Source organism: Macaca fascicularis, chromosome 19, assembly GCF_037993035.2.
Source record: "Macaca fascicularis isolate 582-1 chromosome 19, T2T-MFA8v1.1".
In the NCBI taxonomy this organism is placed as follows: domain Eukaryota; kingdom Metazoa; phylum Chordata; class Mammalia; order Primates; family Cercopithecidae; genus Macaca; species Macaca fascicularis.
Genome location: NC_088393.1, coordinates 59,342,740 through 59,363,438, shown reverse-complemented (window position 1 = coordinate 59,363,438; position 20,699 = coordinate 59,342,740). Strand labels below are relative to the sequence as shown.

The 20,699-nt window shown below is 45.8% G+C and overlaps 2 long non-coding RNA genes across 2 annotated transcripts; both read left to right on the top strand.

The window, feature by feature from the left end:
* The first annotated feature begins 5,517 nt into the window (after positions 1–5,517).
* Positions 5,518–7,254, top strand: LOC135968389 (uncharacterized). Its single transcript, XR_010583125.1, has 3 exons — positions 5,518–6,430; positions 6,585–6,630; positions 6,882–7,254. It is a non-coding gene; the product is annotated as an uncharacterized lncRNA (long non-coding RNA).
* Positions 7,255–7,288: 34 nt separating this feature from the next.
* LOC141409128 (uncharacterized) lies at positions 7,289–19,440 on the top strand. The gene is made up of 3 exons (XR_012427917.1): positions 7,289–7,476; positions 12,398–12,452; positions 16,069–19,440. It is a non-coding gene; the product is annotated as an uncharacterized lncRNA (long non-coding RNA).
* The last annotated feature ends 1,259 nt before the right edge of the window (positions 19,441–20,699 follow it).

Genomic DNA, 20,699 nt, shown 5'->3' with positions numbered 1-20,699 from the left:
TGAAGATCTGAAATGATCCTTCTTTTTAAAAAGATAATAATTTAAATATATTGCTTTAGCTGTTTCTGCCATTTTGTAGTTACCGATTTTACATTCTGTGTCCACAGCTTCTGCCACCCCTTCTCTACACTTAAAGCCACCATATTGCATTTAATTACTTTATACCTCATTTTTTGTCAATTGGAATAATAAAATAAGACTGTTTAGCCAATGAAGCATGTTTTTGAACATGGTTCCCCAGGAATAGTTCAGTTTTCACAGTTAGTATCTGAACCTGACTTTGTTACATGAAGCATGAAACCTGCTTTTATTTTTAAAAATCAATTATATATTTACTGTAAGCAAATAGTGTAAAAGCAATAAAAACCCTTCTCTTTACTGTGTGAGAAAGTGTGACATTATACTTAAGTTACTAAAAAATTCCCCGGATTTAGAACTTTTGAATTTTCTCCACTTACAAATCTGAGACTATTCTTTACTGTGTCATAGGTTTTACCCTAAGGCTTTGGTACATTTTATTTTTAAAAAAGGAAAATGCAGAGAGTGAAAATTGAGATAGAAGTAGGAAACTTTAAATACAATAGCCCAGCATGTATATATTCAGGGCAAGTGAAGGAGTCCCTCTACTGGGACATCTGTATGTCTGTAGGAAGAAGGGTAACTGCTCCTAATACTCTTAGTGGGGCAGGCATACCCTAAGGTGACCCCTACTGAGTCACACCTTGTATAAATCCATCCCTTTGAGTGCAAACAGAACATAAGATTTGCTTCTTACCAACAGAATATGGCAAAAGTTATGGGTCTCATCTCTATTATTAGATTATGATGTTAAAATCTATGGGAACTTGAACATCATCTACAAATACCGGAAATATTTCTCAGTTTCTAATTTTTACATTTCTTGCTTATTTTTCTGGTTTTACCTTGTTGGCTATAACCTCTTTAATAATGTCAAGTAATAATGGTGACGGTGGGCATCCTTTTCTTGTTGCTGATTCAAATGAGAATGCTCCTCAATTTTCCTTATTTATGGTGTAAGTTGGTATAGGTTTTAATATATATCTTTTATCATATGCATGATCATTCTAGTTGCTCCACTGCCTTATCAATACTTAGTATTATTAGTCTTTTTAATTTCATATGTTTTAGTGAGTATCTCATAGTGGTATCTTTCAGTAATTTTAATTTGCATTTCTCAGATCAAGCATTTTTTCAAGTGCTGAATGTCCACTCATTTGTCCTCTTTGCTGAAGCACCTCCTCAAATCTTCCACCCATTTTTCATTGTGTTTTAAAATTATCGTGTTGTGAGAATTTTTTATATATTCTAAAAATAAGTCTTTGAGAGATATGCATATCACAAACATTTTTCTTCCAGTCTATGGTTGCTTTTTTATTTCATCTAATCTTTAGAAGTTAAAAAATTTGATTAGGACATTCTAGAACAGTTTTTAAAGATTGGAGTTGGCTATTCCTCAAGAAGACAGACAAAACTTTCTATGAATCTTCATATATGTTGTGTAGATAAAAGTCGAAAAAGAAAGAATTCTGTCTCTTGAAACTTAAATAAAGTGCTTCAAAATTAAAATGCTTCAAAAAATAAAGACAAAAAATCTTGTGTAGATGAAAGTCAAAAAAGGAAAAGAAAAACAATTCTGGTTCTTGAAACTTAAAGTGCTTCAAAATTAAAGTGCTTCAAAAAATAAAGACAACTGATTGCAACTTATGAGGACTTCAGAATTTCAAATACTTCACTTTAGACTATACCAAGAACTCTCATCCTGACCAACTTCAAACCAATCTACTGCCTGCATGACTCAACGCCTTGTTAAATAATGATCTCAACAAGATGCCTGCACTCAAAATCTCTGATACCAATTGTGCCTGTTTTTTTTTTTCCTGGAAATCAAAGAAAGTAAACAACCAAGAACATTAAAAGAAACTTCACCCCCAAAATACAGTGTTGAACAGAACATTCTATATACAGAAATGAAACTGTTTATCACCTTCATTTATAGCTAAGGATAAATGCTCACCCACTGACTAAAATGACCCTTTTCTTTCATATATCTCATTTTAAGCAAACCTATTCTAAGATGTCTGGTAAAAAAAAAAAGGCTTCATCATTCTGAGATATAGGATTAGAAAACAAACTGCAAATTAACAGTTGTGATTTGCATCACAAGAAATTGGATGCTAAGGAAATGTGCTGAAGTTTTCCCAAAGTTCAATTATTGATCTGTTCAAATGGATCCAATATTAAGTTTCTAAGAATATCATTCTCATTCATTCATATTCTGATATTGCACCTTCCTCAGAAGCAGAGGAAGAGGAGCCCTTGGAAATTGCATGTGGCCTGAAGACAAACTTTGGGCAAGTCTATGAAAGTGAGATTCTTAGTCTGTTTAGGGTTTATGTGGGAAAATGGTTGAGGGCTTTGCCTGGAGGAATGAAGGTCGCTGACAGGTTTTAATCAGGGATGTGATCTCCTTTATTCTGGTGTCTGGAATGACTATCCAAACTGCCGATTAACAAAACTGGAAAAATTAATAATTCCTGAAGCTAGAGAGGCAATGGTTACTCTCATTCAAGACTGGGGAAATTGACACTGTTTCAGCCATTTTCTCAAACTCCTGGCCTCAAGCAATCCTTCCATCTCGGCCTCCCAAAGTGCTAGGATTACAGGTGTGAGCCACTGTGCATGGCCTGTTACAGCCATTTTTGAAAGCAGTTTGTAAATACTCATCATTGTCTTGCAAACATATTACTTTCCCTTGAAAAGGTGATCCAGTTTCTGCTAAAAATATCTTCTAAGGAAATAATCAGAAATTATATTTTACACAACTCACATTTGTAGCTTGAAGTCAGTCATGATAGAAGTGTTTACACTGCAGAAATTGGCAAATACCATCCATCAAGTCTTCATTTATCATTTTATTGATTGTCTACACTTGATATAGTGATGGATAAAATGTTAATAATGCAACTTAGAGAATGTTAATATCTGCAGTCGTTACATTGTAAATAGCACAAAAATTCAGGAAATATTCTTCTAATGTAGATATTCCAAACCTCTTATCTGATTCAGCAAAGAGTTTACTCCTGTCATTGACAGAATAATAAAATCCCACCATACATCTCATTATTTCTGTTTCATCTTACTCCTTAAAGTAAATGAAAATATCAACCAACATTCATAACTACACAGTGTACTGTTCATCAATTGCCATTATAAGTTAGCTAAAGTTGCAAAAGTTCAGAAAAATCACTGAAAGCATTCTGTAAGAATCAGTTGACTATGTGGAATTTACAATAAAAAGTATAGTACATTTTATTATTCTTTAAAAGTTATGTGCTGCAGGGAGACGAAGGCCCATGGGATGTGACCAACTCAGCATTCCACTGGAGGCTATATGATCAAACAGCAAACTGTTTATCATGAATGCAGGATGTGGGCAAACTCACGACTACTCCTGCTGCCAGAAGGTTTGCTGAGGGCAATCGCTTCCTGGCGCCGAGCTCCTTGAAGTTATCTACTGGGACATCTAGAGAATGCAGTCTTGCAAGCCTACTCTGGAACAAGCAGCTGACCTCTTCTTCCACCCCACTTCTCGCTATCTCTTTTGCCTAATAAATACGGAGGGTTGTGTAAAGCTCAGGGTCCTTGTCCACTAGAGGCAAGGTGCCCCCAACCCCTTCTTCCAAATATACTCTTTTGTCTCTTGTCTTTTATTCCCACGTTGGCCCCACTTTGTTCAGTCCCCCTAGGTCCATGAGGGTTACGTAGTGGCAACCCGAATAGCGACAGATTTGGGTGCTCAACAGTGTGCTACACATACTTTATATCAGTAAAATTTATCATGAATATGTATTTTTTGGAAATCCAGTTGTTAAATATTTCTTAGCACACTTCTGCCCCAATTTCATGTCTCTCTTGAATAAAGAGTAGCCTTCATGGGTGGAGGAAGAAGGAGTGGGGAGGAGAAAGGCTATTCTACTGGGATCTTTCTCACTCACCCCCACACCAGGTGTTATCCACCAGCATAGGCTGAGGGGTGCTCTTAGGAACATCAACTCCGTGGGACTGCTAGTCTGCCCTTAAGCCGGTTGAGTGTGGAATGCCAAGTTGCCTATGTCCACAGTGAAGAGTTAATTTGCACATATGGGAATAGTACATGCAAATTACATTATGAGTGGGGAATTAATATTTTCTATAGTTTTTAACGTCCTGAGCCCCAAATATCAGAAGTGCCAGTCAGACTCCTCAGGGGTTGAGGGAGGAATTTGTACATTCACCCATTAGGGCCAGCCCCTTTACTGGATCCTGTTATAGCAGCCAGCAAACCTCTTCATCTACTCTCGTCCTAGAAACCATAGCTTCACTGTCACTAGCAGGATTGGTTCTCTGTCATCCCATGTCTTCTTGGGTAGGAGGGGTCTTGATGTGGTCATTTTTCTTTACCCTTGATGCCATTTCTGAAACAGGTCAATGTGATGCCATTTCTGAGACAGGTCATAGGTGCTCAATACGTGTCAAATGGATGGGTAGCTGACATCCAGACTCAGGTAGGAGAGGGCAGATGAGGGTGTTAGGTTGAAACTCATTTAGGATCAAGCTAAACACACATTATCTGGCTCAGGAAGATCATGTGCTCATAACCAGAAGTGGACTCTGGCTTCATGTAACCACAAGCCAGATAGTTTTCTGGAAGGCAGCCCACAGGCCAGATGTCTACTGGGAGGAGGCAGGATGAGGAAGGGAGATGTTGCGGTCTTAGTGGAGTGGGGACTGGGTAAAGCACAAAGGAGGGGTGTCAGGAGCTGCTGCAACAGCCTGCAAAGAGAAAGAAGAAATCCAAGGGATAGGAGAGCAGGGGCTCAGGGCAGTGACAGCAGTAAATGGCAATGCTTTCTGGGTTCTTTCTGGAAGAAAAAACGCCCCACAGCAAAGGCAGAGCTCACACGGAAACCCAAGAAAGGTCTGTGAGGCAAGCCCAGGCTCCTCCCTGAACCCAAACAAGCATCAGAAAGCAGCAAATATCCCACCTAAGTCAGGGACTCCATTCATGGGCCCCAAACTTCAACCCTAGCACCATGGGTTTTCCTGCTCAGAGAACTTCGAGAGCTCAGCCAGGGCTTCCTAAGGCTCCCAGCATGCCCAGATCTGAGGATGAGCATGGAATAGGAGGAATCAGTCCCAGGTGGAACCCTGCTTCCAGCATCTCCTTCCCTGCACGGTGGGAGAATGTCCCCAAATCCACAGCTCTCCTGAGGGAAGGTGAAGAATTGGCTTCAGGGGACATAATCTGAGGTCTGAATGGGGAAGCAAAAGGAAGAAAGTTCCCTGCTAGTGTGTGCTTGGCCCTGCGGTGAATAGGCTCAGCCTTCACTTCCCCAAACGTGGTTTGGGTGTTTCTGTTGGAGGGAAGGGTTTGAGGCGAAAACTCAAAATAGATACCAGGTGTGTGCTGGGAAGGGTTCCTCAGGTGGTCTGAAGGGGGCTCTAAACAGCCGCTCCAGTCTCAGAGACGCCATCCCTGCTGCTACTGCTGTCACTGCTGTGGGGAGGTGAGGAGGCTGGGCAGAGTCGGGAGGGTTGGCTGGAGTCTATGTTACAAGCCTAAATGCTGGGCTCTCCACAGGTTCCCTGGAGGACCACATGGGGTATGAGCTGCAGATTCCAGAGCTGGTGACGGTGTAGGAGGGCCTGTGTGTCCTGGTGCCCTGCTCCTTCTCCTACCCCAGTGACAGATGGAGTCACTCAGACCCACTCTACATCTTCTGGTTCCAGAAAGGGGACAATGAACACTGGGATCCTCCCGTGGCCACAAACAAACCCGGCCAGAAGCTGCAAGAGATAAGCCAGGACCATTTCCATTTCCTCGGGGACCCCCAGACCAACAACTGTTCCCTGAGCATCAGAGACACCAGGAGGAAAGATGGCAGAGTGTACTTCTTTTGGTTGGAGAGGGGTCCTGTCGTGAAATTCAGCTTCAAGCAAAAGACACTGTCTTTGAACGTGACAGGTAGGGGTGCCTGTGTCCAGGAGCCTAAGGCTCAGAGCTATCCCTGGAGCCAGGACAGAGGCCGCTTCTGAGGTCGCACCCTGGAAGTCCCCTCTGTGTCCAGGTCTCTGCCTCTCTCCCTCCCAGCCCTCACCCAGACACCTAACATCCAAGTCCCAGCAACTCTGGAATCTGGCCATCCTGTGAACCTGACCTGCTACGTGTCAGCAGCCTGTAAAAGCAGGAAGCCTCTCACCTTTTCCTGGACATGGGGAACCGTCATTTCCTTGGGCCCTGGGACACCTCACTTCTCAGAGATCACCATCATCCCACATCCCTGGAGCCACGGCCCCAATATCACCTGCCAAGTGACTTTCCCAAGGTTTAATGTGACTGCAGAGATGACCATCCAACTCAAAGTCTCCTGTGAGTCTGAGTTATTTTGGGCAGTGGCCGTGGGAAGAGAGTCAGGGTATGGGATACTTGGAGTGGGGTCCTGGATTCTGAGCAGGGGAAGGGACCAAAAGGACGCTCCCCTAACCTCAAAACTGAAGAGGGATGTGTCATCTTTTGAATTCAGATGCTCCACAGAACTTCACCATGTGTCTTCCATGGAAATAACACAGGTAGGAGACAAACTGTCCTTTCTAAGACTGTGATTAGGGTGGGAGGGCACCTCCAACACCTCAGGATAGAGTCTAAGTCTCAGAGCTTGCTCGACAGGAGGGCTGAGATCAGGAATTCCAGCCAGGTGCCAGAAGACTTCCTAAATCTAAATCCTCTGTCCCCTGTTTCAGCCCCAGGGAACACTCCCTCATCTCACCACGATGACGAGGACTTTCTTATCGTCAAATCTTTTTTTTTTTTTTTTTTTTAGATGGAGTCCTGCTCCGTCACCAGGCTGGAGTACAGTGGTGCAAACTTGGCTCGCTGCAACCTTCGCCTCCTGGGTTCAAGCAATTCTCCTGCCTAAGCCTCCCAAGTAGCTGGCACTACTGGTGCAAGCCACCAACACCTGGCTAACTTTTGCATTTTTTTGTAGAGATGAGGAACCACCATGTTGCCCAGGTTGGTCTCAAACTCCTGAGCTCAAAGCGATCTGCTGGCCTCAGCCTCCCAAAGTGATGGGATTACAAGCATGAGCCACTATGTCCGGCCTGGCAGCTTTCTGGAACTTCTCAGCTCTTTCACCAACACTAATAGAACCAAATCTGAAAATCAGATGTTGCCTTCCTGCCTCTTCATTCAGCCTCTCCTCTCTACTTTTCAACAATTTTAATTTAAGAATTTTTTCCCAGGCAATATAGTCACATGATCTCACAAAGAAAAGACATAAGTGGGCATGTATAGAATGTACCTGTCTCACCTCTGCCCTCCAGATTCCTAGTCTGCTTCCTCTGAGGCCTCCATTGTAAACTGTTTTGGATACATTCATCCAGAGATGCCTTATGCATGTGTATCTTCATCTAGAAGTAAGTATAAAAATTTCATGTGAGCATGCTTTTTTACACACAAAACATCCTTGATACACTGTGCTGCACCCTTTTTTTAAATTTTTTAAATTTTATTTATTTATTTTTTTTTTGAGATGGAGTCTCACTGTGACACCCAGGCTGGAGTGCAATGGCACTATCTCGGCTCACTGCAACCTCCGCCTCCCAGGTTCAAGTGATTCTCCTGCCTCAGCCTCCCGAGCAGCTGGAATTACAGGCACCCGTGACTACACCTGGATAATTTCTGTATTTTTAGTAGAGATCCCAGATCGGGATCCTATCTAGTCAGACTCCTCTGCACAGCCCAGTCATTCCTAAACAAGGGACACAGCCCTGCTTCAGCACCAGGGACAGCGCCACCTCCGATGCCTGGGGCTCGCCAGGACCAAAATGTGTCTGGATGTGCAGCGAAAGCCGCCTGCCTCTTTAGGCAGGCCCTGATGGGAGACTTGGGAGAAGACGCGGCAGGATAGGAAAACCTCCCTGTCTGGGTCTGCCCTTCTCGGGCTCTCGGTCATGCCCAGGAGATGGGGCTTTGGATCACTCAGAAAGGGACTCTGCGCGTATCCTTGGTTTCTTGTCTCTCAGGACAGACTCCACCCCCAGGGCCTTCAGGAATCCCTGTCTAATTGTGATAAACTCCCATCGCCTCCCCTCCTTCCTTCTCCTCCTTTTCTTCCTCCTCCTCCTCTTCCTCCTCCTTATCCTTCTTTCTCTCTCTCTCTCCTGCCCCTTTCTCTCCCTCTTCCCTGCTTCTTCCTCTCTATCTCAGTATATGTCTCTTTTCACCTTCTTCCCCTTTCCCTTCTTCTGTCTCTCTCTCCCCCTCTCCCTCTTTCCTGCCTCTCCCTCTCTTTATGTCTCAACCTGTTTCTATTCCCTTTCTTTCCCCCTTTGCCTTGTCTGAGGGCAAAGGGAGTGTTCCTGTTGAAGGAAAACTTTCTCTCTCTCTCTCTCTCTTCCCCTCTCCCTCTCTTCCTCTTCTCTCTTTTTCTCTCTCCCTCCTTCTCTCTCTGTCTCAATCTGTTTCTCTTCCCCTCCCCCTCTCCTTCCCTACTCCTCTCACCTCCGTCTTCGACTGGTACTGGTACCCAAATGGAGCTCTGAAGGACAAAGAACAAGACTCATGGTCCTTTACAGTCTTTAGCTCTGTGCCCAATCCTGAAAGATTTTACATATATACACACACACACATATACATATATGATATATGTCATACATCATATATAATATATATAATATATGTCATACATCATATATAATATATACATATATTATATGTCACATATCATATATAATATATACATATATTATATATGTCACATATCATATATAAAATATATATTATGTATATATACTTCAGGATCTGTAGGCTAAATGGAAGAACAGAATATCAGGAGGCTGATGGAAGCATGGTCTTTGGAAGTGATGGAAGGGAAGACATTCAAAGTGTTTAGGCACACAAGGGATCTTAGATTGAAAAAAGAGTCCTGTGAGCTTAGAGATGGGGAGCTCTCCACGGGAGACCTAGCAGGCTATTCACTTCGAGAGAGAGAGGCCAGGAGAGGCCAATTTGGTGGTCACCCCACAGAGGGGAGGAGTTGTAGAGGCTGGAAAACTGTGGAAAAGTCAAAGGGAAGAGACTGTGTACGTACATGTGGAGGCAGGGCCCACAGGAAGTGGGAGGAGGAACAGAGACCCAGGGCGAGTTCTGTCTGCCTCACCCTGAACCCAAAGAGCTCACCTAAGTCTGGAGCTGGAGCTGGAGCCAGGGCTGGAACTGAGGACAGAGAGGGTTCCATTTTAGGAGAGTCTCAGTCTCGCCCTCCTACGACCCTATGCAAGGGGCTCCAAGAAAAGCACCTGGGGAAAATAGACCCACAAACTTCACATCTCTCTTGAGGGAAGTGGGGGTTGGTCTTCAGGTGGTGAGGAAGAGGCGGAAGGAAGGTCCCACCCTGCTGTGGTCAGGGGAGAGGAGAGCTCAACTTTCATTTCCCCTGCAGTGTTCTGAGGGCAAAGGTAGTGTTCCTGCTGAAGGCAGAAATTTGGGAGAGGAACTATGGCGTTCAGTCCAGGAAGAGAATCTATCACTCTATGGTTGTGCCCACTTCCACGTAGGAGAGGCTAATCAGTGTGGAGAGTCCGGTTCTCTCACTGTTTGGGGCGCCACTTGTGGAGGGCCCGATCCTGTCGCTGTTCGCGGTGCCACTTGTAACTTGCATGGACCTTGGTGGACTGAACAAAGGGGGACGAAAGCGGGAATAAAGACAAGAGAACAAAAGAATATGTTTGGAAGAAGGGGTCGGGGGCACCTTGCCTCTAGTGGACAAGGGCCCTGAGTTTCACACAGCCCTCCATCTTTATTAGGCAAAAGAGATAGCGAGAAGGTGGGGTGAGGGGGTTGAGGAAGAAGAGGTCAGCTGCTTGGTCCAGAGTAGGCTTGCAAGACTGTACTCCTTGAACAGTAGGCTCTAGATGTCCCAGAAGATAACCTCAAGGAGCCGGGGCCAGGGAGTGATGGTCCTCAGCAAACCTTCTGGTGGCAGGCACAGTCGTGAGTTTGCTCACATCCTTCATTCATGATAAACAGTTTGCTGTTTGATCCAGTGGAATGCTGAGTTGGTCACGATCCCTTTGGCCTTTTCGGCTCCCAAAAAAATCAGATGGTGTCAGCGGAATGTAGAACATCCTTTTCTGCTGCTGCCATTGCCCCCGCTGTGGGGGCAGCAGAAGCCTGAGGAAGAGGTTGCTCAGTCAGGCTGCAGCCACAGCTTGCTTCCTGGCAGCAGTTCCATGAGAATCAACCGGCTGCGCTCTCACCTTTCAGTCAGTGATGGTGAAGGGGGAACCTTTGCATCCTGTGCCCAGCCTCATTCTCCAGTGCAATCTGTGGGTTTTTTGGACTGACTTTAACCCAGTTCACACCCACCTTTGGATCTCAGAGGGGGCCCACAGACACCATAATCCCCTTGTGGCCACAAACAAGCCCTGTCAAAACCTGGAAGAAGGCCAGGCACAGTGGCTCATGCCTGTAATCCTAGAACTTTGGGAGGCTGAGGTGGGTGGATCACCTGAGGTCAGCAGTTCGAGACCAGCCTCGCCAACATGGTGAAACTCCATCTCTACTAAAAATACCAAAAGTAGGCAGGTGTGGTGGCAGGTGCCTATAATCCTAGCTACTCAGGAGGCCGAGGCAGGAGAATAGCTTGAACCTGGGAGGCAGATGTTGCAGTGAGCTGAGATTGTGCCACTCCACTCCAGCCTGGGCAACAGAGCAAGACTCCATCTCAAAAAAAAAAAAAAAAAAAAAGAAAAAAGAAAGAAAGAAAGAAAAGAAAAGAAAAACCTGGAACAGAAGACAGAAGACCTGGGGCAAAGCCAACCTCCTTAGAGACCCAAAGGCCCACGGTTGCTCTCTAAGCATCAGATGTTCAAGATGCAGGAAAGTAGGAAAACATCTCTAGGTCAGAGATATCACATGAAATATAGCTCCCAATGAATGACACTGCCTCTGACTGTGACCAGCAGAGAAGGGTCCTCAGGGGAGAGCCCCAGAGGCAGGAACATACCTGTTTCTTATCTGGAGGGTAAGGGAGAGGTGCAGAATCCCAGGGCTGAGGGCAGGGGAGGCCACTCCTAGGTTGACACTCTGGGGTCTCCTCTCTGAGTTTTCTTCTCCTCTCTATCTTGTATCAGATACCCATAATTTATATCCCTTTAAGCTTAAGTCTAGCCATCTTGGAGTCTAAACAGCACCATGCTAGGGGCTTGTGAAGGAGGATGCACCTCTCTTCCTGGGGTTCTGAAGCCCCCCCAAGTCCTCAGCATACCTCTGTATCCTAGGGTCCAAGAACATGGCATCAGGCCCCCATGCCAGGTGACCTTCCTAGGAAGCGGTCGATCCATGGATAGAACTCTCTGAGGAGTCCAGCACCTGGTTAAAAACATAGCTGTGGCTTTTCAGGTTTGACTACAGGCAGTTACAAAGCCTTTTCCTGGAAGGCCTCACTGGGGGACTCCACCCTCTTCACACTGGGTTGTGGTCAAGGACTGCACCTCTCTGGCCAGTCATCCACCGTGCATATTTGCATTTCTATCCCAGTTATATTTATTTCTAGGCCTCTTTGTCTGAGGCCTTGGACAGAGGTCTTCCACAGATGTCTCTGCTGAGACCACCTTGCTGGGGGCAGGAGGAACCTTGAAGACATGTTTCCCCACTCTGACTCAGTACTCAGTTATTTTCCACTCCTAGCCCTTCTCATGCCCCCACCCCTCCCAGGGTCTGTGGAACTGTCTGAGCCTTTTGTTCAGGGCTCCCTCCTCAGTGAGAGGACCCTGACCCCTATGTCTGTGTTGATCCATGAGCCACCTGACCAAGCTGGGAAATATGTTTAAGGATTTTTACTTATAAACTCCAGGCGATGAGAGTGTAATGGGGGGGGCAGTAATGAGTGGGGGGACCCAGTTCAGAGAGGAGGCAGGAAATGAAACAAGAAGAGTTGGTGCATTCTCTGGTTTAGACTCTTGCCTCTATCACTGCCATCTGTGATTAAATGCTTGATTTATCCTTTCAGTTTGGTCTATCATTGCTTTAATCGGTGACCTTGCCACCTTGCAGCTCAGCTCTCTCTCACAGCCCAGCTGAGCTCCTCGCACCACCAGGCTCAGCATCCCCCTTGGATGTGGGCCAGGACACCTGGGTGGCTGAGGGCTGCCAGGATGGACAGGGAGGGTTCAGGACCTGAGAGATTCGACACCTGGTCAGGAGCTCTGCTGGGGAAGGGAGAAGAAATCACCCAGTCCTCACCTCAGCAGCTTTCCGTGGATTCAGCCAAAGAGGCAGAGCAGCCATATTCCTCCCCATGGTAGTAGAAAATGGTGCCTTTCTCCATTCCAGATGCCAGATGCTCCACAGAACCTGGCTATTGGCCCTACCGGAAGAAATAGTACAGGTAGGAAAAAACCCCTCCTCTGGGGTGGTGATGAAGGTGGGCTTCCTGCTTGCTCAGGACAGAAGTGGAGGCCCAGAGCTCTGATGGGAGAGGGCTGAAGACATCCCAATGAGTCCCATCCCCCCTCACCCCGCTGCCCCCTGCAGTCTGCCCCTCCCACACATCCCTGATAAAATTCTCACCACTGATGTCACCAATGCACAGCTCCTTCTCCTCCTACCTCCCTGGCCAGGCCATCTCAGTCATTCCCCAACCCACAGTTAAGCTTAAGACTGTGGGTTCCCCACCCCTCCCCCCAGGGCCTTCCGTTTCCCCCTTGGTGAACACGTCCACCTCCCCTGAGTCCAACTCCCATAGGATTTGTGAAGCTCCCTACTCCTCCCTCTCCAGACCAGACCTGCCCCCAAGCCCTGACTGCTCATCGCACCAGCTCTCTGCCATGACACCCCTAGGCCCCTGCTGCTTGAGTCTGGGCTCTGGGAGCCACTGCAGATGCTCCCCTCCCTCAGGCACTATAAAAATTAAAGAAAAAGGAAAGAAACACAAAAAGTGGCTTAACAGTTAAAGACAGGCTTATTTTGGAGATGAAACCTGAGAGGGGCTTCTGGCTGAGTTAGGTCAGAGGCACTCTCTTTTACAGACTAAGAGTTTTTAAGGGTTCAGGGTGGGAGAGCTTATCACAGGCTCAGAATGTTTCTGTCTCTCTGTCTTGCTTTTCTGGGAGGGAGAGTTGTGTGTCTGTTCTCACACATCTTTCTGAAGCTGCAGGCATACCCCCTGAATCTGCTTTTAACTTCCCTATCTTAATGTACCTAAAGGGAAAGGAATGTGTTTGTTAAGGCCTACTGTTTTACTGGGGCCCTTGTATGAGTGTGAAGTTTGGTGGTTACCCAAGAGACTTTGCCCCCTGACATCCCTCTGTGCCTGAGCTGTCTTATCTGTGTTTTACTTTCTGCTCTTTCTGGCTGCTTGCTGTTAGAAGAGAAGGGATTTCCTTGAAATGCATGAGGCTAGAAAGGGAGCCGGAACTTAAAGTGGCGGTGTTTGTCTGAGATGGCTGTGCTCCTGCTCTGTCGTGCACCACTGCCAACTCTGCAAAGTCCACTTTCTGAAAATGTCTCAAATTGCTTCTTTCTTCAGTTACCAAGGTGACTTGTTTTGAGAGTCCTCAGCTAAACTGGGGCTCCAGTGCCAGAGTGGCTGATGACCCTGCCCTAACGGGAAATGAAGGAGAGCTGGATGTGGTGTCTACAGCTTACCTTTCACAGGATCTTTCTCTTACGTGGAAGATGATCTAATGCCTGGTTGTCTGGCCCATGACCATGGGTGCCTCACATGGGCAACTTGTGTAAGCTACAGATGCCCTTGTGGTTCTTTTCTGACCCATGTTCACTTTATGTCTGCCTGACCATTGCCCTGGCACTGGAAGTCCACCCTTGTAACCTCCCAGGTGTCCTGGGGGAAAACCCAGCCTAGGGTAGCCCCAGTTCTTCAGCTGGAGGGTGCAAGTTCAATGCACCACCAAGCTGGGAAATATGTTTAAGGATTTTTACTTATAAACTCCAGGCGATGAGAGTGTAATGAGTGGGGGGGGGCAGTAATGAGTGGGGGGGGGCAGTAATGAGTGGGGGGACCCAGTCCATCCCTGGGTCACCCGAGGCAGGAATGAAGAGTCAGGCAGAGAGAGAAAGAAAAGCACATGGCATCGGGCAGTACCTCTCAGGGAATCAGGTGTGGTTACTTTAAGTTAATGGGCAAATATCTGAATGGTTCCCTTAAAGGTAGCACCAGAAAAAGCAGGAAGGCCAATCTGCTTTTGCAGGAGAGATGAAGCTGCTTCTTTTGTTTATCTATTGTTTTTTTGTAGAGATGAGTTCCCTCTATATTGCCCAGGGTGTCTTGAACTCCGCTCAAGAGATCCACCCCACTCAGCCTCCCAAAGTGCTGGGGTTGGTTGAAGGCATGAGTCACTGTGCCCATCTAAGTTCTTATCTCTGGCCACTGTCTTGAGCCGTTTGAATGTGGTTTAGAACTGGAAATTGTTAAGGGTGACTGAGCCCTGCTTCTGGTATTTAAAAAGGACACTGAGGTCACATGCAATTCTAAGAATTCACTACATGACTCTCTCCTTGAAAGCATGGTTCTTCCTTACCGAACAATCACAACGGCTTTCTCTCTGGGCCCTTAGCCTCCAGTCTGGCATTGGAGGGATCTCTCTGACATGTATATATTACGCTGACACTTTCCTGCACGAGAACCTTCCATGACTCCCTATTGTCCTTGGAGAAAACTCAAGCCCATGATTGCGTCTGTCTTCCAGGACTACTTGAGCTAGTTGAGGGTCAGGAATGATGCAACTCTGTCTCTTTTACTTCTGTTTGAGAATGAATGCACATGTGGAATGAATGAAGTGTTGCTGCTCTTACCTCACCTGGACCCTTTCACGCCTCTGGCACTCATCCCTAGGAGACTGACCTCCATGGGGGTCCCACGCCTGTGATTCACGGGGAACTGGCCAGGTGGCACCTGTTTCTCCAGTCACTTGTGCACAAGTCCAGGAGGCAGGACTTGGGGACCCTGGTCCTTCATTGCTGCCTTACTTAGGACAAGCCTCTTGCCTTGTCTGAGCAACATGCAAAAATGGAACTCAGTTTTCTTAAAGAGTTACTTGCAAGGGACTCTGTGTGTCTGAAGTTCCCTTTTCTGGGCTGGTCACCTGTTGTTCTCACCACAAACTTCCTCTGCTTTCCCACATCTGTAGCTTTCCCTTCCCTTTCAGAGGTCTGCCCCTGGGTATGAGGCAGAGATGCCACTGCTGCTGACCCTGCATAGGCTGCAGAGACAGCAGTCCCCACTTAGGAGGCTCCAGAGCCCACGGCTTAGTCTCTTCCTCTCTCCTGAGCCCCTGGCTTAGGTTCTGGGATTCCAGCTGCAGCTCCAGGAACCCGTGATGGTGCAGGAGGGCCTGTGTGTTCTCAGGCTGTGCAAATTTCCCTACCCCTGGACTTGCTATGGAACCCTTCACCTATGCTGGTTCCAGAAAGGGGTGGATGTAGACCACAATCCTCCAGTGACCAGGACAAACGCTTCATGGCAGGACCCAGGGCCAATTCCTACTGCCCAGGGACCTCGAGACCAACAACTTCTCCCTGAGCATCAGAGGTGCACACGGGGACTTTTTTTTTTTCCTTCCTTTGTTTTTGAGATGGATTCTCGCTTTGTCACCAGGCTGGAGTGTAGTGGCACAATCTCGGATCACTGCAACCTCAGTCTCCCGGGTTCAAGAGATTCTCCTGCCTCAGCCTCCTGAGTAGCTGGAATTACAGGTGCCTGCCACCATGCCCAGCTAATTTTTGTATTTTTAGTACAGACGGGGTTTCACCATGTTGGCCAGGATAGTCTCGATCTCTTGACCTTATGATCTGCCCGCCTCGGCCTCCCAAAGTGCTGAGATTGCAGGCGTAAGACATGGCGCCCAGCCCATGGGGACTCTTCAGAAAGGAGAAACCCTTCAGGAAACATTCATATCTTGTAGGATGCTCTCTTGGAATATGACAAGTATGTTAAGAGCCCAGACATCAGAAATAATGCAATGAAGGTTCTGCTCCTTCTACAGGTGGTGGCATGAGGACAGCCGTGAAAGGACACTGGGGTGGGCTGACAACATTCAGATGGTCCCCAAGCTCCTCTCTCTCCTCTTCAGCCCTGACACACAAGCCCAACATTTTCATCCCGGAGATCCTCGGGTACCAGTCACACCAGGAACCTTACCTGCTACGTGTTCTGAGCCTGTGAATGGGAGGACCCCCCTCCACATTCTTCCGAATGGGGGTCTCCCTGTTGCATCTGGGCTCCAGGACCTTCGGCTCCTCGGTGCTCATGATCACCCCACAGCCCCAGGACCACGGCACCAAGCTCACCTGGCTGGTGAAGTTCCCCGGAGCTGGTGTGACCACAGAGAGAACCATCCAGCTCAGTGTCTCCTGTGAGTGCTGGGGCCAAGATGCCTGGGTTCCTGAGGGTGTAGGGGGCAGAGGAGGATCAGGGCAGGGGACATTTTGTGACTATGTCCTGGAGGCCTGGCTGAGCAGGGGAACTAGAAGGACAGAAGCTCTGCCTTTTGACATTCCTGTGGCTTCTGGGGTAGGGAAGGAGTGCCTACTTTTACCTCATCTCAACCCCAACGAAAAGGAAATTCTCTCTTCCTGTTCCAGATGCTCTAAGGAACCCAAGGATCGGTGTCTCTCTAGGAGATGGCACAGATAGGACAGAGCCCCCTCCCTGGGGCTGAGGGAATAGGGCCTGCAGCTCTGGGCAGGGCTGGGCTACTGTTTCTTCCTGGACTCACCTTGGTAAACTGAGACCCCCTTGTAAGTGAAACAGGGTCTTCCCCATCCTTAGTCTCCGAAGCCACCTGAGCACCTGTCCCCACCCTCCCCTCACTACCCTTGGCCTCTTCCACATACAACTCCCATGGGCCCCGTAACAAGGACAGGGTGCCATTCACATAGCAGATCCAGGCTTTGAGTCCCCACCTCCTGAATACTCCTCCTCCCTCATCTTCTTATTCTCCCCAATAGTCCTGATCCAAGTTCTTCTGGACAGACGATACAGTCACATGCGTGACAATTCAGAATGCACAGTAGAATCTGCCCTCAGTCACCCATGCCCTTCCCCAGAATCCACCAGTGTCTGTCCTGTCTGCACTGCACCTTGATTTGCTTGCCCGAAGGAGCTCAGTGATGGTTTAACATCAGTAGTGACGTCAGAGTGATATTACTCTCCTCCAGTACTGTGTGTGATTCCACTGTGTGGATGGACTCCACTTTTATGGCATCAAAAATGTGGACTCTGATTTTGTGCCTCATGGAATATCATGGCACTAATTTTATCCTGCCAACAGTAACACTGCAATAAATAATCTTGTATCTGCTGCCACAAGTGTACATCTATGCCCGTGAAATCAGTTCTTAAATGCAAAACAGTTGGATCATATGTTCTTTCTAATTTTGAAAAATATGGCTAAGTGGCTCTCCATGAAGGTGAACAAGGTTACATGCCCAACAGGGAGGGGTAAAAGTGTGTGTATTCACCCACCCAGTGTGGGGCAAAACTTTTTTTTTTTAAATTTTTTGAGACAGAGTCTCGCTCTGTTGCCCAGGCTGGAGTGCAGTGGCGCGATCTCGGCTCACTGCAAGCTCCGCCTCCCGGGTTCCCGCCATTTTCCTGCCTCAGCCTCCTGAGTAGCTGGGACTACAGGCGCCCGCCACCGCGCCCGGCTAATTTTTTTTTGTATTTTTAGTAGAGACGGGGTTTCACTGTGGTCTCGATCTCCTGACCTTGTGATCCGCCTGCCTCGGCCTCCCAAAGTGCTGGGATTACAGGCTTGAGCCACCGCGCCCGGCCGACTTTTTTTTTTTTTAATTTTTTGAGACAGAGTCTCGCTCTGTTGCCCAGGCTGGAGTACAGTAGTGTGATCTTGGCTCACTGCAACCTTTGCCTCCCAGGTTCAAGCAATTCTCATGCCTCAGTCTCCCTACCAGCTGGGATGACAGGCATGTGCCACCACACCCAGGTAATTTCTTTTGTATTTTTAGTACAGACAGGGTTTTGCTATGTTGGCCAAGCTGGTCTTGAACTCCTGACCTCAAGAACGCCCACCTCAGCCTCCCAAAGTGCTGGGATTATAGGCCACTGCTCCCATCTGGGGAAAAACTTTTCGAAATCAGGACCTGTGGTAGAGGTGGTCCTGGTGGCTGTTGGGGAAGCAGCTGTGAAGATCCTGGCTATCTGCCTCTGCCTCCTCTTCCTCAGGTAAGCGCTGCCCCAGGGACCAAGAAGAGATGTGGGAGTACAGGGGACACAACGCTGAATCCCAAGTCTCAGTGCTGGAGGGACCTGAAGGCTCAAGAGGGCCAGGCAGTAGGCTGAGTTGTGGATTTTTCAACACAATATTTCCAGCCTTATTGAGGTGGAATTGAAAGATAAATATTGTATTTATTTACAGCATATAATGTGATGTTTTGTGGACATTTCCTTTGAATTTTCATTGTTCTATTTTAATAGACAAATAAAATTGTGTATATTTATGATATGCAACCTAATGTTTTAAAATATGAGTGCCTTGTATAATGAAGAAATAAGCAAACTAATATATGCATTACATCTCACACTTATCAACCCCTTTGCACTTTAAAGTAACACCTTATACTCATCAAAAGGATTGCTTTGTATCCAGCAATATTTGTTTTGTTTTGTGATAAGAACATTGGAAATGTACTGTCTTGGCAGTATTGAAATATATGATACAGTATTATTAGCTATAGTCACCATGCAGTACAGGAGATTTCCAGATTCCTCTTGTCTACCTGAAACTTTGTACCCTCTGACTAACATCTCTTTATTGTCTCCAACCCCCACTCCTGATCACCAGGGTTCTAGCCTCTGCTTTTATAAAATTGACTTATACAGATTCCTCATATAAGCAGAATCATGAAGTATTTGCCTTTCTGTGCCTAGCTTATTTCACTTGGCATATTTTCCTCCGGGTTCATCCATGTTGTTGCAAGTGACAAAATTTTCTTTCTTTTTAAAGCTGAATAATATTCTTTTGCATATACATACCACATTTTCTTTATCTGTTCATCCATTGATGGGCACTTAGGTTGATTCCGTATCTTGACTGTTGCGGATAGTACTTTGGAAAATATGGGAGTACAGATGTCTCTTCAATATACGAATTTTGTTTTCTTTCAATAGATACTCATAAATGGGATTTCTGGGTCATATGGTAGTTCTATTTTTAATTTTGGGAGGACCAACATTCTGCTTTCCATAATGGGTGTACTAATGTACATTCCCATTAATAGCGTACAAAGTTATCCACAGTGTTTTTAATGAAATTATGAGATTTACTAGCCGGCTGGCACAAGAACCTGTTTTTCCATTAACAATGTGAATTTTTCCTTAAATAAGAGAATAAACAGAAAGTATGAGCATATGAAATGACTTTTGTATATTGTTGAAATCTCAATAATTTGGTTTCTGAGTATATGCAGCCTACCTTCGTATGTTGGACAAACACTGGTTGGCAAACTAGCATAGGTCAGGAAAAGTGCCCAGATGCAACATTAAATATTCATGTAGGACTGTCTTCTTGTAGGATCTGTCTTCTGCTCTAAATTAAAACCTAATTGAAGGCAGTGTCTTAACCCATTAAATTATTTTTATTAAACTGAACAATTTAAATAAAGATATTAATTAGAAATTAAAATTAGGCTGATAGATCTAATAATAGTAGTACATATACCTGCCTTTCCTTTTATTGATAATTATTGGAAGGAAGGAAATATCTTCAGGTATATTAAAAATATGTGTTGCTAATTTTAAAAATTCACATCTCTAGTATAAAAATAATGCATGCAAAACTTTGTTGAGGAGGTTGAACACGGATCAAAGTTATGACTAAGAGTTTTGTTTGTTTTCCTCATGAAAAGGACCTCATTTATTCTTGATGAGAAATCTCTAGTAGAAATGACGCTTCTTATAGGCCAGATATGCTTATGATACAAATATCCAAAAATTTTAATTGTAAGGTATGAGGATTTTGTTTTCACTGTTATGTCAAAATTTTTCTCTCATTGGAACTGTTTTAGGCAAAATAAATTCCAAATTTGACTATAAAAATTATACCTAATAAAGTTCATTAAAGAAACATAATGAGAAATCACAACTTCATATTTAACCTTCCAGTCTATGAACATGATATAACTTTATTTACTGTTAAGACAAATTTCATTGAATTTTCTATTATGTGCCACATTTTTACCTAAAAAATAATCTAGAACAAGTATTATACTTATTGGTGGCTCAATTACTTATATATCAAATAAAGGCAAAACTAGCTCTCTTATTTTAGTAAGGATGAATGAACATTTATCTAGATACTATTGTGTTTAAAAATTGTTTAAATAAGAGTAGCTCAAGACAACTAACTAGAAGCATTTCATGCCTGCCTCCTCCACTTAGAAGAACCAGAGTAGTGTATACACAGTCACACTTGAATTACATTATCCAAGGGAAAATCCTGGAATCCACCAGAGAAGTGACCGGGGGCACCAAAAACAGGGAAGGAGAAAGAAAAGAGGCAGCCTCCCTGATTGGGATTGGCCTGGAGCAGGGAGTGACTTCCCAATGCACAAAGGACTGAGTTAGAGACTTCCAGTCACCCACATCTCCGTGGCAGAA